Below are 19,914 nucleotides of genomic sequence, written 5' to 3'. Positions count from 1 at the left end.
CCCCTTCCCTCTCCATTTCTCTCTGTCCTCTCTAACAATGACTACATCAACAACAGTGACATCAATAACAACAACAATAATAACTACAACAAGGGCAACAAAAAGGAATAAATAAATAAATAAAATGCTAAGATAAATAAATAAATAAAAGCTCCTTTTCCTAAGAGTTTATAAAATTGGCAGATGTATTAGGTTCTTGCAAACCATGGTGAAGAAATAGATAACAGAGGAAAAGACTTAAAACCCTACATGGTTAAATCAGTTAACATGAGTTACTTTGGCAGCAAGTCCATTCTCCATCTACCATCTCCCAGGACGCACAGAATCTGGGAGAAGCGTGAGACTGAGACACCAGAAACCAGGAGCAGCAAACAAGAAAGAGTTTTTCCCCTACCCCCATCCTTAAATATGTACAGTTAATGTTGTTATATGCCATATGCTAATTATGCCTATTAACCACATCCAAACAGCCAAGCCTTCATGTATTCCCACTGATAAATCCTATGATCTAGGTATCAGGTTCTTCAACCATAAAGGAGGGAGAGTAATACTGTGAATTTATAGAAAGCATTTATCAGAATGATTTGGTCATGAGTGGTTGCATTTAGGGTGGCAAATATTTATTTATTTTTTAAATTTTTTAAACATTTATTTATTTTCCCTTTTGCTGCTCTTGTTGTGGCTATTGATGTCGTGTTGTTGGATAGGACAGAGAGAAATGAGAAAGGAGGGGAAGACAGAGAAGGGGAGAGAAAGATAGACACCTGTAGACCTGCTTCACCACCTGTGAAGCGACTCCCCTGCAGGTGGGGAGCCGGGGGCTCAAACAGGGATCCTTACGTGGGTCCTTGTGCTTTGAACCACATGTGCTTAACCCGCTGTGCCACTGCCTGACTCCCGGCAAATATTTATTAATACCTGGTACAAGTAATGGAAGAAAAATCAAAACAAACATTGTTTGTCACATTCTTAAAGCTAGGTGCTGGGTCCAAGCGGTGGCACACTGCCCCGGCCTGAGGGGTTATTGATGGAAACCTAGGGTAGGGGGCAAGAGAATGGAAAGGACAAGAGACACGAAGAAAGAGAGCAAGACAGGAGGTCTGATCAAGCTCTGAAAATTTTATTTTGCAGCCGCAATATAAGCACAAACAAGGAGGAAGTTCTGCTAAGGTAGTGGGGGAGGGAGGTGGGTGAGCAACTTTCCAAACAGCTAGATGGTAATCTCAGTTCCAATGGTCGGAATGTCCTCTCACCGGCTATATGAGAATCTTAGCTAAGGCCTTGGCTCCCGGCATCTCCTCCCCTTTTACAATTTAAGTGAGGCGGGAAAATGAGGGTAAAAGCTAGGAATTTTATCAAGAGATAAGCGGGCATTAATCAGAGGGGAGAAGTATTGACCTGATTCCTCCCACGGGGTAAATATAGAACTGATCTTCCCGCATCTCATATGGCTCTTGGTGTCTTTTGGGGAGGGGAGGCAGAGCCACTATTTCCAAGGTGAGGAAAACTCACGGCAAAGAGTTCTGATGACCGACACCAACCTCCATGCAAATCAGGTTTGCTTCACGGGGGACTCAGAGGCAGACTATAGGGTCCTCCCCCTGCAGTGCTTAGCCTTGCACCCCTTACCGGTGCCCACGCCATGCCAAGCTCCTAAAAGAGGTCTGTCACCCTCAGGTTCAGCCAAGCCTCTGTCAGCCAAATCAAGTCTGTGGTAATATATTTGTAAGGGTTTCGATGCCAAGGAGTCAATTTGTTGTTTTATAAAGCCAGTAATCTTATTAAAAATAAAAGGTCCCAAGGTAATCATTAACAAAAAACTAATCAAGGGTCCCATAAGGGGCATCAAAAAGGAGAACATGGAGGGTCTCCACTAAACCGGACTCGTTAACATAAAAGCAGACTATTTGTGGTGGAGTCTATAAGCTGTTGTAATTTGTCAGAAATTCATGGGAGGAATATATAGAGTGTTCTTGCGCGCCACCAGCAAGTCTAAGGGAAGCAGTCAGTGGATGTGATGTCCAGGGGAAGAAACACAGCACGTCTGGTCCTCTAGTGGTCGTCAGCACCAACTGATGACATTTTTCCTCTTCATAGAGGGTCAGCTGTGGAACAAGCAAAACTAGGAGGCAAGGACCAGGTAGAGAAGAATTGACATGAAAATATAGGGTGGTGTTGTACCAAAAGACAGAGGAGGTGCATACACATTAAGTGAGGTTCCTTCAACATGAGGAATATTGGGAGAAAAGTGAGCAGTCAATAAACATGTAAGGATGAAGTCAGCAGTGGTAGGTCAGCAGAAAGAGAAGACTTGGATAGGCTGGTGAGGTTAGCTGGAGTATATACTGCCATGGCGTCCTTTGTGGTAAGGACTTGCCAACAGGGACTCTGTGGATTTTGCAAGAGCAATAATGTCATCCACCATAATAAAAGGAAAACAAACATGAACATCCAGTGTTGAAAAACAAAAGAAAAAGAATATGTCTCTGTGACTGGTAAAGTGGGTGGCTTTGTCAATGAGATATAATAAATGGACAATTCGAATTTTTGTAAATATTAAGGTTTAGTATAGTTACTACATTGACACTTTAGCCAACTGAATACTGGGGGGTGCATTCCCCTTCTTTTTTTATTAATTGAGCTTAAGGGTTATAGTTTTTCTTGTTTGAGCTGTAGCCCACATAAATTTAGAAAAAGTACCAATTGAGAAGAAAAAAAAAACATATTTTTGTTTACCAAACATGGGCAGGTGAGTTACATCAATCTGCCAGAGAGCACTGGCTTTTATCAATGGAGATTAATCTTAAAAGTCTGAATAGCAGGATCTTAATTAAACAATGCAGGAGTCAGTAAAGTGCTCTCACTATGGCAGGTCAAGCATTAAAATTTTAAGAGGCTTGTAAAAAAATGAGAAAAACTTTAGGATATGAGTGAATTTAGGAGTCACCACACACCCATAAATAAAAAAATGAAAAATGTTTAGTTTTAAATCTTACCATATGAGCAGTCAGTTCTTCATGTGCAGATGTACCTATATTCATTTACTTAGGAAGAGAACTTGTACCAAATTAATTGATGATCTAATGGTTAGAATTGGCTTGAGTTATTTTATATGACTTTAGAAGGCTCTTTATTAAAATATACCAATATGTTATAGAAAGTCAATACCTAATGTGTTGACATGATAAAATGTTTAGCATTTTTTAGCATTATTTTAAACTGATTAGATAGTTTAAGCACACTATTATAACTTAGTTTACTAAGATCTTTACTCATCACAAAGCTATCATGAGTAAGCGTAGATATAAAATTCTTAATAGATTTTGCTCCTTAGAACTCTAATATGGCAACTTAAAAGGCTAAACTAAACCTCATAGCTTAAATGTTCAAAATACTAATTTTGTTAAATCAGGATTTGCCAAAATAAATCTGTCAGACCAGAAGCACCATGTATTAACTTAATTTATCAAGAATAAATCTCTGACAGTGTCTTAAAACAAGCCAGATAATTTTTTACTCTCTAAAAGAACTAATTTAAGTTTGACTTGTAGAATCTGTACTTTCAAAAGCCAATTATTTGATAATAATTTTTGTAGTCCTTCTAAATAGGGGAGTTATCTCAGTAACAACTTTATCAGAAGGAGTAATTCACTGTAAAAGCAAAAGTAATTAACTCATGAGTAAGATTTAAAAATCTCTTAACAAATTTCAAAGTAAAAAGTTTTAACTGGAACATTTTTGTCTATATCAGACATAAAATTCTCTTAACTTTTTACCTAGTCTCTCTTATGTTTTAATATCTAAAGTTTTTTCTCAGAGAAACCAGGAGCATACTTCTTGAATAAAATGTAAAAAGGTTAGCTAAAACATCTATACAGCTCTACATTAGGCCGTCTCATATTTGATGTTTTATTTGGAAAAAAAATTTTTTACATATCTTATTTAAAATAAACCTCATTTATCAGAGCAACATCTTCAGGCATAAAGATAACTATTGTGTTATCTTTCACTAACCCAGGCCAGTTTTACTTCTTTAGTTGAGAAGGTATTTTAAAACCTTTTTTTTTTTTCTTTTTTACCTATCACAGTCAAGATCTAGACACATCATCAGTGTGTGATACCTAATTTTAAGAGGCTTTGTTTGAATTTTAAAGAACATAAATTTAAAAGTTATCTTTTTAACCTCTTGTAGCAATTCCCATAACCAGGATCTCTAAACCAAATTCAGTTTGACTAAATTTTTCTTTAAATTTTAACAAACTCTAATTACTTAGATAGTTAACACACATTAGTGGCAATGCTTCTCAAAAGATCTCTAGTGTCAGATAAATGCCAAATTTGCTGTGAACCAATATCCACAAAACGGTTCACAGGACATTTTGGGGGCCCTCCAGAATGTGCTGGAACTTTTCAGTTAAATACACAGATAATTTGCATATCAATTTGGAGGTGAAGAATTGTCACATTAAATACTTAAGAGGGGGGAGGAGAGGGAGGCCAAGCGGTAGCACCCCAGGTTAAGCACACCTGACCTGAAGCACAAAGATAGGCATAAGGATCCTGGTTTGAAACCCCAGGCTTCCCACCTGCTTCCCATCTGCTTCCCACCTGCAGGGGGTCGCTTCACAGGCAGTAATGCAGGTCTGCAGGTGTCTGTCTGTCTTCCTCTCCTCTATGGATTTCTTTCTGTCCTGTCCAACTATGGCAATAACAACAGCAACATCAACAAAATGAAGAAGATGACCTCCAGGAGCAGTGGATTTGTGGTGCAGGCAAGGAGCTCCAGCAATAACTCTGGAGGGAAAAAAAAATTGAGAAAAATCAAATATAAAAGGAGGGTGAGGGTAGGATAGCATAATGGTTACGCAAAAAGACTTTCAGACTGAGGATCCAAAGTCCCAGGTTCAGTCTCCCACTCCACCATAAACCAGACCTGAGCAGTGGTCTGATTAAGAAAAGAAAAAGAGGGAGTCGGGTGGTGGCGCAACGGGTCAAGCACACGTGTCGGAAAGCGCAAAGGCCGGTTTAAGAATTCCGGTTCCAGCCCCCGGCTCCCCACCTGCAGGGGAGTCGCTTCACAGGCAGTGAAGCAGGTCTGCAGGTGTCTCTCTTTCTCTCCCCCTCTCTGTCTTCCCCTCCTCTCTCCATTTCTCTCTGTCCTATCTAACAACGACGACATCAATAACTACAACAATAAAAACAAGGTCAACAAAAGGGAAAATAAATAAATGTTTAAAAAAAAAAAGAAAAAGAAAGGAGGCTGAGGTGGGGGAGCTCCAGGGATAGTGGATTTGTTGTTCAGACTCCAAGCTCCAGAAATAACCCTGCTGCAAAAACCAAACTTTGCGTGAGAGCTTATTTGGAGGTTCTAGCTGGGGAGTGCAGCTACTTGTAAAGCCTTGACCAAAGAGGTCTCGACCAAAGTCAGTCTCTGTTTCGGGGAAGGCTGTCCTCTTTGGCCCAGCACAGCTTCATGAGGGATACACATGGAGTGGTAAGGGAGGACAGGGACACCTGCCTAGCTAGCCAGATCACCCTTACATCTCCAAACTTTCTTTCCTTTGTTACATTACAGCTTTTCAGTGTCTTTTTACTTGTTAGATGAGATTCTTCCCCAGTTAATGAATAATTTAAAAGTCAGGTTAAGGGAGTCAAGTGGTAGTGCAGCGGGTTGAGCACATGTGGTGCAAAGTACAAGGACCATCTTAAGGATCCCAGTTGGACCCCCTGGCTCCCCACCTGAAGGGAAGTTGCTTCACAGGCAGTTAAGTAGCTCTTCAGGTGTCTGTCTTTCTCTCCCCCTCTCTGTCTTCCCCTCCTCTCTCCATTTCTGTCTGTTCTAACAATGACGACATCAATAACTAAAACAATAAAAAACAATACAGGCAAAAAAGGGAAAATAAATTTTAAAAAAGTAAAAAAAAAATTTTGACAGGATAAGTTTTTTTTTTTTAAGGTTTTACTTACTTATTAATTAGAAAGACAGGAGGAGAGACAGAAGAACCAGAAAACACTCTGATACACGTGCTGCTGGGAATTGAACTCAGGACTTCATACTTGAGAGTCCAATGGCTCATCCATTGCACCACCTCCTGGACCACTCCAGTTAAGTCTGTAAATAGACTTAATTGAATTTGTGTTAGTAATACCGCCTAGCTCACTCAGTTCCAACAATATTTTATTTATTTTTTAGGTTATTTATTTATCTATTTATTAGTAAGGTAGGAAGAGAAAGAGAAAGAACCACACATCACACTGTTTATAGTTTTTTTTTTAGTCTTTTATTTGTTTATTTATTTTCCCTTTTGTTGCCCTTGTTGTTTTTCATTGTAGTTATAGTTATTATTGTTGTTGTTATTGATGTTGTTGTTGTTAGTACAGAGAGAAACGGAGAGAGGAGGGGAAGACAGAGAGGGACCGAGAAAGATAGACACCTGCAGACCTGCTTCACCACTTGTGAAGCAACTCCTCTGCACATGGGGATCCAGGGGCTTGAACCTGGATTCTTAGACTGGTCCTTGCACTTTGTGCCATGTGCGCTTAAACCGCTGCGCTACTGCCTGACTCCCCCACACATCACTCTGATACTTGTGCTGCTGGGGATTAAACTCAGGACTTCATGCTTGAGAGTCCAATGCTTTATCCATTGCGCCACCTCTTGGACCACCAATAGCATCTTCGCTAAGAGAGAAATGCTTCCACACAATCCTTTTAAAAGGTCAAAATGGATCAGAACAGAGACTTGGTCTAACTGACAAATAATGATTACTTAGCATGCGCCTTTGCTTGTGTGAGGAATCTACACTCAACAGTAGTGTTCCTGTTACTGTCAGTAGGTATGAACACATAGGAAGTAGAAAGGTGGATTATGGAAGGAAATTGTATTTGTTTATCCATTTTTTATCCATTTATTCAATAACAAATGCAAATAGATATATTAGTCATTGATAAAACTGGGGGGAAAAAGGTTAATAACTATTAACCTTTATCTGTGCTTTATGCTGGGAGTAATTTAAAGAGTAATGTCAAGTTAAGTGGTTTGGGAGGTGATATACGGCTAAAGTGTTAGAGTTAAAAGTATGAGGTCCTAGGAGGAGGTAGATAGCATAATGGTTTTGCAAAGAGATTCTCATGTGTGAGGCTCCAAAGTCCCAGGTTCAATCCCCTGTACCACCATAAGCCAGAGCTGGTACCCTGGTAATGAAAAAAATCAAAAGCATTAGGTTTCAAGGTCAATTCCTGGTACTGCAAGGATTGATAGGTGAACTGATGCTCTCTCATTAATAAGTGAAAATAAACCTTTATTTATTTTAAAAAATATATATTTATGTATTGGATAGACACAGCCAGAAATCGATAGGGAAGGGGATGATAGAGAGGGAGAGAAACAGAGACACCTGCAAACTCTGCTTCACCACTAGCAAAGCTTTCCCCCTGCAGGTGGGAACCAGGGAGCTTGAACCCAGGTCCTTGTGTGCTCAACCAGATACAATGCCACCTGGCCCCAAAAATAAATCTTTACAAAACTAAGAGGAGGAGGAGGACCTGCAAAAGGACACTTCTCTTTCTCTTTTCCTACCTTCCTCTCCCCTCTCAATTTCTCTATGTCCCATCAAATATAATGAAGAAAGAAAAAAAAATGGAAAAATAGTCACTAGGAGTGTAGATTTGTGGTGCTTACACCAAACTCCAGCAATAACCCAGGAAGTGGGGGTGTGATGGGGGAAGGAGAAGGAGGAGACAGAAAAGGCAAGAAGATTGGTTGCCTACATATTAGTACTTTTGTTGTGGGGGAGTGAAATCCAAGTGTCTCCCTCATAGTGGCGTGTTCATCTTGTTACATTCCATAAAGGGCTGGGAAGATTCTGATCAGGCATCAAACACCTTGTTTAGGAAAATAAAAACAGGATTCGACTTCCGGAGGCAGAGCTACGAGCAGCAGATCGCTTTCTCTCCTCTCCTCTCCTCTCCTCTCCCGGATCAACTAGGAATACCAAAGGAGATCACCCAGACCGAAACAAGACAGGACTAGAATGACCACAGAAACCCAGTAAATCACCCGTGAGTACAAACACGCGTGGCTGGTGACAGAGAGGAGAGAGGGGCCTAAGGAGAGATTAAGTGACTGCTAACAGTTCGACAGTTTGTCAGTGGAGACACCACCTCCAGTCTGCTCCACCAACAAGGGGACAGCTGAAGGGAGGAAAGGACTCCCCAGAGACTCACCAAGTACAACTCTGAGTCTCCATTGCTACTACCCTCAGAATCTGGAGCAGCAACAGGGAGGGACACCAGGGCACAGAGATCTAACCGGGAAACTCAGGAGAAGACCTATACCTCGGTGGCATAGCTAAAGGGCTGTGAAAGTCTCTTTGCATAACCACTGGATTATCTCTGCCACACCCTGCTTTATCTCTTGGTCAGGAGTCATTGATTAAGCCAAGAAGCCTATTGATAGTTTAAAAGCCCTCAGGCTACCATAGCCTACAGGGGAAAAAAAAAAGGCTTTTACACCACTGAACTCCAACTCAGGGATTGAAAAAACTGTTAACTTATATAAAATGGTTAAAACAACAAGAAAAAATAATGGAGACTCGAACCAGGACAAGAGTCCAGCTAAAAGTCCTCCAGAGGGCGAAGCACAAAACAACAAGTTCAACATCCAAACATTAGCTAAGGAAATAATAACAGGAGTGAGTAAAGAATTTGAAAAAATTGTAATCAGAACTGCAGGAACAACAAATGAGAATATGGAAGAAAATTCTAATAATCGCATGGTTATTAGAGAGCTGAAAGCTGAAATTGCTGAGCTAAGAAGGCAACTAGCTGAACAAGCTAAAACAGTATCAGAGCAGGGCAACAAAATAGATGAACTCCAGAAAGCAGTAGAGGGCAGAGAGAATAGAATCAATGAGGCTGAAGACAGAATTAGCAAGATTGAGGATGAATTAGAGACAACTAAAAAAGAAGTAAGAGATCTCAAAAAGAGATTAAGAGATGCTGAAAACAATAACAGAGTCCTATGGGATGACTTCAAAAGAAACAATATACGCATTATTGGCTTACCAGAGGAAGAAAGAGAAGGGGAGGAAGAAAGCGTTCTCCAGGCCATAATAGCTGAAAATTTCTCTAGTCTAGACAACACCAAAGACATAAAGATTCAAGAAGCCCAGAGGGTCCCAAACAGAATTAACCCAGACCTAAAGACACCAAGACATGTCATACTTAGATTGGAAAGGAATAAGGATAAAGAAAGGATCCTCAAGGCTGCAAGAGAAAAACAAAGAGTCACCTACAAAGGAAAACCCATAAGATTAGCAGCGGACTTCTCCATACAAACACTACAGGCCAGAAGAGAATGGCAAGATATCTATCGAGTGCTCAATGACAAAGGCTTTCAGCCAAGAATACTATATCCTGCTAGATTGTCATTCAGACTAGTTGGAAGCATCAAAACCTTCTCAGACAAACAACAGTTGAAGGAAGCAACCATCACCAAGCCTGCCTTGAAAGAAGTTCTGAAAGGTTTCCTATAAACAACCAGACCACCACAAATAGAACATATATCAAAACACTCTAAAACTCTACAAGAATGGCGTTAAAATATCTTCAATCTTTGATATCAATAAATGTCAATGGCCTGAATTCACCTATTAAAAGACACAGAGTAGGAAGATGGATCAGAAAACACAACCCAACAATATGTTGTCTACAGGAAACTCACCTAACGCAACAAGACAAACACAGACTTAAAGTGAAAGGATGGAAAACTATCATTCAAGCCAATGGCCCACAAAAAAGGGCAGGAACAGCTATTCTCATATCTGACATGATAGACTTTAAAATAGATAAGATTAAAAAAGATAGGAATGGACACTACTTAATGCTCAGAGGATCAGTCCATCAAGAGGACTTAACAATTATTAATATCTATGCACCCAATGAGAAGCCATCTAAATACATCAAACTTCTACTGAAAGAGCTACAGCAATATATTAACAGTAACACAATCATAGTAGGGGACTTCAACACCCCACTATCTCAACTTGACAGATCATCCAGGAAGAAAATCAGTAAAGACATAAGGGAGCTAAATGAAGAGATAGATAAACTAGAACTATTGGACATTTTCAGAGTCATTCATCCCAAGAAACTGGAATACACATTTTACTCAAATCCACATGGATCATTCTCAAGGATAGACCATATGTTAGGCCACAAAGACAGCATCAGCCTATTCAAGAGCACTGAAATCATCCCAAGCATCTTCTCAGACCACAGTGGAATTAAACTAACACTTAACAATCAACCAAAGATTAGTAACAGTGCCAAAATGTGGAAGCTCAACAGTACACTTCTTAACAACTTCTGGGTCAAAGAGGAAATCAAGGAAGAAATCAAAATGTTTCGAGAGTTCAATGAAAATGAAGACACAAGCTATCAAAATATTTGGGACACAGCTAAAGCAGTCCTAAGAGGGAAGTTCATAGCTATACAAGCACACATTAGGAAACAAGAAAAGGCACAAATAAACAGCCTGATTGCACATCTTAAAGACCTAGAAGAAGAACAACAAAGGAACCCTAAAGCAACCAGAAGGACAGAAATTACTAAAGTTAGGGCAGAAATAAATAACATTGAGAATAGGAAAACCATACAAAAGATCAATGAAAGTAAATGTTGGTTCTTCGAAAGAGTAAACAAAATCGACAAACCTTTAGCCAGACTCACAAAACAAAAAAGGGAGAAGACCCAAATAAATCGGATAGTAAATGAAAGAGGAGATATCACAACAGACACTGCAGAAATTCAACATATCATGCGAGGCTTCTATGAACAACTATATGCCACCAAGTTAGAGAACCTGGAAGAAATGAATGATTTCCTAGATACCTACCAACTTCCAAAACTAAGTAAAGAGGAAGTGGATAACATGAACAGGCCCATCACAGCTAATGAAATTGAAACAGTTATCAAAAATCTTCCCAAAAATAAAAGTCCTGGACCAGATGGTTTTACAAATGAATTCTACAAAACTTTCAAAGAAGAACTAATACCTCTACTTTTAAAAGTCTTCCAGAAGATTGAAGACACTGGAATACTCCCTGCCAGCTTCTATGAAGCCAACATCACCCTGATACCAAAAGCAGACAGGGACACAACCAAAAAAGAAAACTACAGACCAATATCTCTGATGAACATAGATGCGAAAATATTGAACAAAATTCTAGCCAACCGGATACAGCAGTATATCAAAAAGATTGTCCATCATGACCAAGTGGGGTTTATCCCAGGCATGCAAGGTTGGTTTAATATACGTAAATCAATCAATGTGATCCACCACATCAACAAAAGCAAGACCAAAAACCACATGGTCATATCAATAGATGCAGAGAAAGCCTTTGACAAAATACAACATCCCTTTATGATCAAAACACTACAAAAAATGGGAATAGATGGAAAATTCCTGAAGATAGTGGAGTCTATATATAGCAAAGCTACAGCCAACATCATACTCAATGGTGAAAAACTGGAAGCATTTTCCCCTCAGATCAGGTACTAGACAGGGCTGCCCACTATCACCATTACTATTCAACATAGTGTTGGAAGTTCTTGCCATAGCCATCAGGCAGGAGCAAGGAATTAAAGGAATACAGATTGGAAGAGAAGAAGTCAAACTCTCCTTATTTGCAGATGACATGATAGTATACATGGAAAAACCTAAGGAATCTAGCAAGAAGCTTTTGGAAATCATCAGGCAATACAGTAATGTGTCAGGTTATAAAATTAACATTCAAAAGTCAGTGGCATTCCTCTATGCAAACACTAAGTTAGAAGAAATTGAAATCCAGAAATCAGTTCCTTTTTCTATAGCAACAAAAACAATAAAATATCTAGGAATAAACCTAACCAAAGAAGTGAAAGACTTGTATACTGAAAATTATGAGTCACTACTCAAAGAAATTGAAAAAGACACAAAGAAGTGGAAAGATATTCCATGCTCATGGGTTGGAAGAATTAACATCATCAAAATGAATATATTACCCAGAGCCATCTACAAATTTAATGCTATCCCCATCAAGATCCCAAGCACATTTTTTAGGAGAATAGAACAAATGCTACAAATGTTTATCTGGAACCAGAAAAGACCTAGAATTGCCAAAACAATCTTGAGAAAAAAGAACAGAACCGGAGGCATCACACTGCCAGATCTCAAACTATATTATAGGGCCATTGTCATCAAAACTGCTTGGTACTGGAACATGAACAGACACACTGACCAGTGGAATAGAATTGAGAGCCCAGAAATGAGGCCCCACACCTATGGACATCTAATCTTTGACAAAGGGGCCCAGACTATTACATAGGGAAAGCAGAGTCTCTTCAACAAATGGTGTTGGAAACAATGGGTTGAAACATGCAGAAGAATGAAGCTGAATCACTGTATTTCACCAAATACAAAAGTAAATTCCAAGTGGATCAAGGACTTGGAAGATAGACCAGAAACTATCAGATACTTAGAGGAAAATATTGGAAGAACTTTTTTCCGCATAAATTTTAAAGACATTTTCAATGAAACGAATCCAATTACAAGGAAGACTAAGGCAAGTATAAACCTATGGGACTACATCAAATTAAAAAGCTTCTTCACAGCAAAAGAAACCACTACCCAAATCAAGAGACCCCTCACAGAATGGGAGAAGATCTTTACATGCCATACATCAGATAAGAGTTTAATAACCAACATATATAAAGAGCTTACCAGACTCAACAACAAGACAACAAATAACCCCATCCAAAAATGGGGGGAGGACTTGGACAGAATATTCACCACAGAAGAGATCCAAAAGGCTGAGAAACACATGAAAAAATGCTCCAAGTCTCTCATTGTCAGAGAAATGTAAATCAAGACAACAATGAGATATCACTTCACTCCTGTGAGAATGTCACACATCAGAAAAGGTAACAGCAGCAAATGCTGGAGAGGGTGTGGGGTCAAAGGAACCCTCCTGCACTGCTGGTGGGAATGTCAATTGGTCCAACCTCTGTGGAGAACAGTCTGGAGAACTCTCAGAAGGCTAGAAATGGACCTACCCTATGACCCTGCAATTCCCCTCCTGGGGATATATCCTAAGGAACCCAACACATCCATCCAAAAAGATCTGTGTACACATATGTTCTTGGCAGCACAATTTGTAATAGCCAAAACCTGGAAGCAACCCAGGTGTCCAACAACAGATGAGTGGCTGAGCAAGTTGTGGTATATATACACAGTGGAATACTACTCAGATGTAAAAAATGGTGACTTCACTGTTTTCAGCCGATCTTGGATGGACCTTGAAAAAATCATGTTGAGTGAAATAAGTCAGAAACAGAAGGATGAATATGGGATGATCTCACTCTCAGGCCGAAGTTGAAAAACAAGATTAGAAAAGAAAACACAAGTCGAACCTGAAATGGAATTGGAGTATTACACCAAAGTAAAAGACTCTGGGGTGGGTGGGTGGGTGGGGAGAATACAGGTCCATGAAAAATGATGAATGAAATAGTGGGGGTTGTATTGCTAAATGGGAATCTGGGGAATGTTATGCATGTAAAAAAAAAAAAAAAGTAGAAACGCAAAGCAGAAATTGAGTTTGGAGTATGGCACCAAAGTAAGAAAGCAGAAGTATACTAGAGTTTGCAGTGAGTACCTCCCTAATACTTCCTCTCCACTTTTCCAAGCTTTGGGTCCATGATTGCTCAACAATTTGTTGGGCTTTGTATGTTAACTCTCTTTTTAGTCACCAGGTTCCAGGTGTCATCAGGATGCCGGCCAGACTTCCCTGGATTGAAGACACCACCAATGTGTCCTGGAGCTCAGCTTCCCCAGAGACCCATCCTACTAGGGAAAGAGAGAGGCAGACTGGGAGTATGGACCGACCAGTCAATGCCCATGTTCAGCGAGGAAGCAATTACAGAAGCCAGACCTTCTACCTTCTGCAACCCTCAATGACCCTGGGTCCATGCTCCCAGAGGGATAGAGAATGGGAAAGCTATCGGGGGAGGGGGTGGGATATGGAGATTGGGTGGTGGGAATTGTGTGGAGTTGTACCCCTCCTAAAATAAAATAAAAAAAAAAAAAAAGGAAAATAAAAACATGGGGGAGTTGGGTGGTAGCGCAGCAGGTTAGGTGCACTGTGGTGCGGAAGTGCAAGGACTAGCATAAGGATCCCTTTGAGCCCCTGGCTCCCCACCTGCAGGGGAGACCCTTCACAGGCTGTGAAGCAGGTCTGCAGGTATCTATCTTTCTCTCCCCCTCTCTGTCGAACAATAACAATTAAAGGGCAACAAAAAGAGAAAATAAATATTTTTTAAAAATTAAAACAATTAAAAAATGCGTATATATGCAAGGTCATCTGGGCAGAATGATGAACAACTGATAAAGTTTGGTTCTTTCATTCAGATCTGTTTACTTGAAATGAACTTAAAAAAAAAATTTTTTTTAAATATTTATTTTTTTTCCCCTTCTGTTGCCCTTGTTTTTTATTGCTGTTGTGGTTATTGTTGTTGTTGGATAAGACAGAGAGAAATGGAGAGAGGAGGGGAAAACAGAGAGGGGGAGAGAAAGACACCTGCAGACCTGCTTCATCGCCTGTGAAGCGACTCCCGTGCAGGTGGGAAGCCTGAGGCTTGAATCGGGATCCTTACACCAGTCCTTGTGCTTTGCGCCATGTGCACTTAACCCGCTGCGCTACGCCCGACTCCCAAAATGAACTTTTTATTGGTCTGTTTAAATGATCTGAATCTTCCTTTGGTTCTGTCTTCCAGGTGAGGCTTTCTAAGTCCCACGCCTTCTTCCTAAGTCAAACTTACCTCTATTCCATAATTACTACGTCCTTGGGTGTCCTTCCTTTCCCTTCCCTCTAGCTGAGGGAAACAAATGGCCTGATTTCCTCCTCGGGTTCTCTGTTTTCCTCTCTCTCTCTCTCTTTCTCCTTAAGATTTTATTTATTTACTAATGAGAAAGATAGGAGGAGAGCGAGGAAGAACCAGACTTCACTTTGGTATATATTTGCTGCTGGGGATTGAACTCAGGACCTCATGCTTGAAAGTCCAATCTTTATTCACTGTGCCACCTCCTGGACCACAGTGCTCTATTTTTCTCTTCCCTTCCCTGTCAAAGATGGAGTACAAAACAAACAGTCCTAGTGATAGAATTCCCAGTCTTAGATAATCCTATAGTGTCCATGTCTTGCCTTAATTTTGCTCCCAGCATTTGGAAAGACATGCAGACCTCAAGAATGAATTACAGTGAGGTTGAAACATGGGTGTCATTAGGGACCTTCACAGATTCATCCTTCACCTGGGCTTACTCCTCACACACTTTTTTTTTTTTTCCAGGACCATCATATGACTACTTCTAGAAATACATCCTGTGTAAGTGGCACTTGGCATTTTATAGAAGCTTTATTATTACTAGAAAAGAACTTCTGTTTAACTATTGTACTTACTGTTGAATGTAAAACATTAATTCCCCAATTAAAAAAATTTAAAAAAAAAGAACTTCTGTTTATTTAACTTAAATTCATCTAGGAATTCCTCTTGATGATTTATGATGTTTATTGATTTTTACCAGATCACTGTTCAGTTCTACCTAATACTGGTGTAGGTTGAACCTGGGACTTTCAAGTGTCATGAATGAAAGTCTTTTTTGCCTAACCATTATGCTATCTCCCCTGCCTGATACTAATAATTTCAAGTGACAAACATTTCTTAGTCTTAATCCTCTTTCAGACACAAAGCTCCTGAACTCAAAGAATTCCCTAGGTGTCCAGAGTTGTCCTTTGTTACGCTAATGAAGTGAATTTTGGAAGGAATTTAAGAAGGAAGTTAGTCAATAGAGGAATCACATTGGAGGGTTGTAGCTTTTACTTCCACCCCTTTCTATCTCCAAAGGAGTAAAGAGGCATTCAATTTATAATAGCTCTTATATCACAATTACTATAATTCAGTTGGGTGTTTCTGGTTCAGAACCTCTCCTCAATGTGTACTCAAAATGAAGACTCAGTTGGGGATTTGATAGACTTAACTCAGGTTGAAGGATTCTCTTTTAAAATAGTTCACTCCCTTGGTTGTTGCCAAGATGATTCAGCACCTCACCATGTGGCTACCGCCAAATTGCTGCCTGGAATGAACTTTTAGCTTGGTGACTGACAGATATCTACATGGGCAGATTCTGGAGTTCAAGGAAGAATTTTTTTTTTTATCCACAACCCCTTCCCTAGAAAGAATTTTTTAAAAATCTCCCTTTCTGTCTCTCCTCTGATTGCTTTCTGCTCTATCAAATAAAGAAAAATGTTTAAAATAAAGGAAAAATTGGCCACCAAGAGTGGTGGATTCATAGTGCTGACACGGAGTCCCAGTGATAACCTGGTAGCAATGAAAGAAAGAAATGAAGAAAGGAGAGAGGGAAGGAAGGAAGGAAATTTAAAGGAAGAAATGAGTGGTGCCATTTGGAATCCTTTTTTTTTAAAAAAAACTTTATTTATTTACTTATTGGGTAGAGACAGGCAGAAATTGAGAGGAGGAGAGAGTGATAGAGAAGGAGAGAGACAGAGAGACACTTGCAATACTGCTTCACCACTTGCAAAGCTTTACCCCTGCAAGGGCTCAAACCTGCGTCCTTGTGCATTGTTCTGTCTGCACTCAACCAGGTGCTCCACCCCCCTTTTTAACATTTTTATTGGGGGGATTAATGGTTTGCAGTAAATACTGTTGTTGGTATTTCTGTAAAATTTCTCAGATTTCTGCAAAAAAATTTCTCATCCCCAGCCTAGGTGGTCCTCCATCATCTTGTACCAGGACATGAACTCCCTAACCCAAAAACACTTTACTTTGTTGCAATACACCAAGTGCATTTAAAAGTCAGTCAAGCATAATCTCAACAAATAATTGGGGAGAGATTATGATTTTCAGGACTTTTAAACTTTATTCAATAAAACTGAGAACATTCACATAATAGGACAAGAGAGAGGGGAAGAGAGAGAAAGACAGAGAGAAGCCCCTTTACTCTTTCTCACATCTCAACAGGGCACTCACCTCAGCAGAGAAAGAAGAAAGGGAGAGAGAGAGAGACAGGGGGAGGGGGGAGAACTGGCCTGGTAAAAATAAATAAATAAATAAATAAATAAATAAAATTTTAAATAATAATGATAAGAGAGGAGGGGCAGAGCACTGCTTAGCTCTGATTTATGGTGTTGTAGAGGATTGAATCTGGGACTTTGGAGCTTCAGGAATGAAAGTCTTTTGCATAGCCATTATTTTGTCTCCCACCCCCCAAGGCAATTCTTTAAAATGGTTTATTTTAAGAAGGGAGACTAGCATTTGTGTGATCTGGGGCTAGAGGGGAATTTGGTTTAGAATGGTAAAATGATCTCCTGTATTGTGATCTGTTGTGAGGGTGGGGGCTAGTGGACAGAGCTAGGATCTCAAGCATGCTCATTTTCACCCCTCTGGGCCATTTCATTCCAATAGAGACTCACAGAGACGGATACTATAACACCAGAGCTAATCTTCATGACATGGCACTTCCACATGGTGCTGAAATACAAACCTGGGCCCCGGTGGTTTATGACAAGTTTCATTCCCTACCCAGTGAATTATCTCTCCAGCCCCATACAGTGTTATTTTTAACCCTACATAATGTGACTTCTAGTTTAAAGACACAATGCATTGCCTCTGAGTCCATTATATAAATGTGTTTTCTATCACTAATGTCCCCCACATGTTTTGTTTTATTTTGTTTTTAAATTATTAAAGACTCCTCCTCCTTGGTTTACAGTCTTCAGTGTGGTTTCTTTAATAAACTCACCAAGAGGGAGTCGGGCTGTAGCGCAGCGGGTTAAGCGCAGGTGGCGCAAAGCACAAGGACCGGCATAAGGATCCCGGTTCGAACCCCAGCTCCCCACCTGCAGGGGAGTCGCTTCACAGGTGGTGAAGCTGGTCTGCAGGTGTCTTATCTTTCTCTCCCCCTCTCTGTCTTCCCCTCCTCTCTCCATTTCTCTCTGTCCTATCCAACAACGACAACAACAATAATAACTACAACAATAAAACAATAAGGGCAACAAAAGGGAATAAATAAAAAAAAACTTAAAAAAAATAAATAAAATAAACTCACCAAGAGGTGAGGGGAGATAACTTAATGGTTATGCTAAAAGTCTTTAATGCCTGAGGCACCAAGGGTTCCAGCTTCAATCCCAAAAACCACCATAAACCACCATAAGCAGTGCTGTGGTAAAGTAAAGAAATAAATAACCTCACTGAAAACGCCTGTATGGATTTTCAGTTAACACTGTTCTTAGGGGCTGGGTAGTGACACACTAGTGTGAAAAATCCTGGGTTTAAACCCCCAGTTCCTATCTCCGGGGTGGGGGTGGGGGTAAACTCTACAAGCAGTGAAGTTGTATAGCAGATCTCTCTCTCTCTCTCTCCCTCCCTCCCTCTCTGTTCCTATCCAAAAATAAATAAAGTAAAAAATCTTAAAAAACAGGGAGTCGGGAGGTAGCGCAGCGGGTTAAGCTCAGGTGGCGCAAAGTGCAAGGACCGGCATAAGGATCCCAGTTCGAGCCCCCCCCCCACCTGCAGGGGAGTCGGTTCACAGGCAGTGAAGCAGGTTTGCAGGTGTGTCTATCTTTCTCTCCCCCCTCTGTCTTCTCCTCTCTCCATTTCTCTCTGTCTTATACAACAAAGATGGCATCAATAACAACAACAATAATAATAACTACAGCAGTGAAAAAAACTGTAAAAGGCAGTAGCCTTGAAATTCCCTTTTTATGCAGTTGTTTGTTAAGTGCTTTTAGTATGAGTTGCTTGTAGTATGAGGTGGAAAATTCCTTTCCCCTTCCCCCTTGAATAAACAGGACCTAATCAGTTAAGGCCACCCATTGTTCGAAGGACCCTGCCTGGGGACAAGCCTTATCAGGACCTCATCAGTGAAGGCCACCCATTGTTCGAAGGACCCTACATGGGGACAAGCCTTATCAGGACCTTTGAACAGACTTTGTGGTGTGCTGTCTACCGGATGGGTGGTCATAGCCAATGGCAGGAGGATGTGCCTGGTTGAATTCTATTGGTTGTGTGATCTTACTATATTTGAAACTAGCCCGCGCTTTGCTTTGAATGGATCATGCTTTTGCTAAGTTTGAAATGATTGGATCTTGTGTTTGCTATAGCCTGTTATTGGATGTAGGTTGATAAGGTGATGTGCTCCCCCTCCCTGAGTGTAGTCTGAATTCCTATAAATTGTATGGTTTGAGCCCTGTTCGGGGTCGAGCTTGGTAGACTAACACCAGTCACCATCTCGGCCCGGATTGCAATTCGTCAATAAACATCTTTGCTTCCTTACAGTGGATGGTGGTTTGATTTATGCTCGCTAACAAAAACAAGGGCAACAAAAAGGGAAATAAATAAATATTAAAAAAAATTTTTTTTGAATCTTAAGAAACACAATACTGCATCCTCACTGACTTCTCTCTGTATTCTTTCTTCTAAGCGCAAATATTCGGAAGGTCTCTTTGTGCTTCCAAATTTCCTCTTCTTTTAGGAAGACCATGGGATAAGATTAGACTCCACCTACTTTTAAAAAATATTAATTTCATTTTGTGCCCTTGTTGATTCATTGTTGTTGTTGTTGGATAGGACAGAGAGAAATGGAGCGAGGAAGGGAAGATACAGAGGGAGAGAGAAAGACACCTGCAGACCTGCTGCACCGCCTGTGAAGGGACTCCCCGGCAGGTGGGGAGCCCAGGGCTCGAACTGTATTCCTTAGGCGGGTCTTTCCGCTTGGCGCCACGTGAGCTTAACCTGCTGCACTACAGCCCAACTCCCGACTCCACCTACTTTTAACCACAACTTGGAAGGCAATTCCAGGCC

General features: G+C 40.4%; 1 gene segment (V, D, J or C); it reads right to left on the bottom strand.

Annotated features, from left to right (window-relative positions):
* Positions 1–19,914, bottom strand: part of LOC103118610 (immunoglobulin lambda variable 8-61-like) — a 583,882-nt gene that overhangs the window by 444,015 nt on the left and 119,953 nt on the right.

Source organism: Erinaceus europaeus, chromosome 6, assembly GCF_950295315.1.
Source record: "Erinaceus europaeus chromosome 6, mEriEur2.1, whole genome shotgun sequence".
Lineage (NCBI taxonomy): Eukaryota > Metazoa > Chordata > Mammalia > Eulipotyphla > Erinaceidae > Erinaceus > Erinaceus europaeus.
Note: the sequence above shows the minus strand (reverse complement) of the source record. Positions and strands in the feature narration are given on the sequence as shown.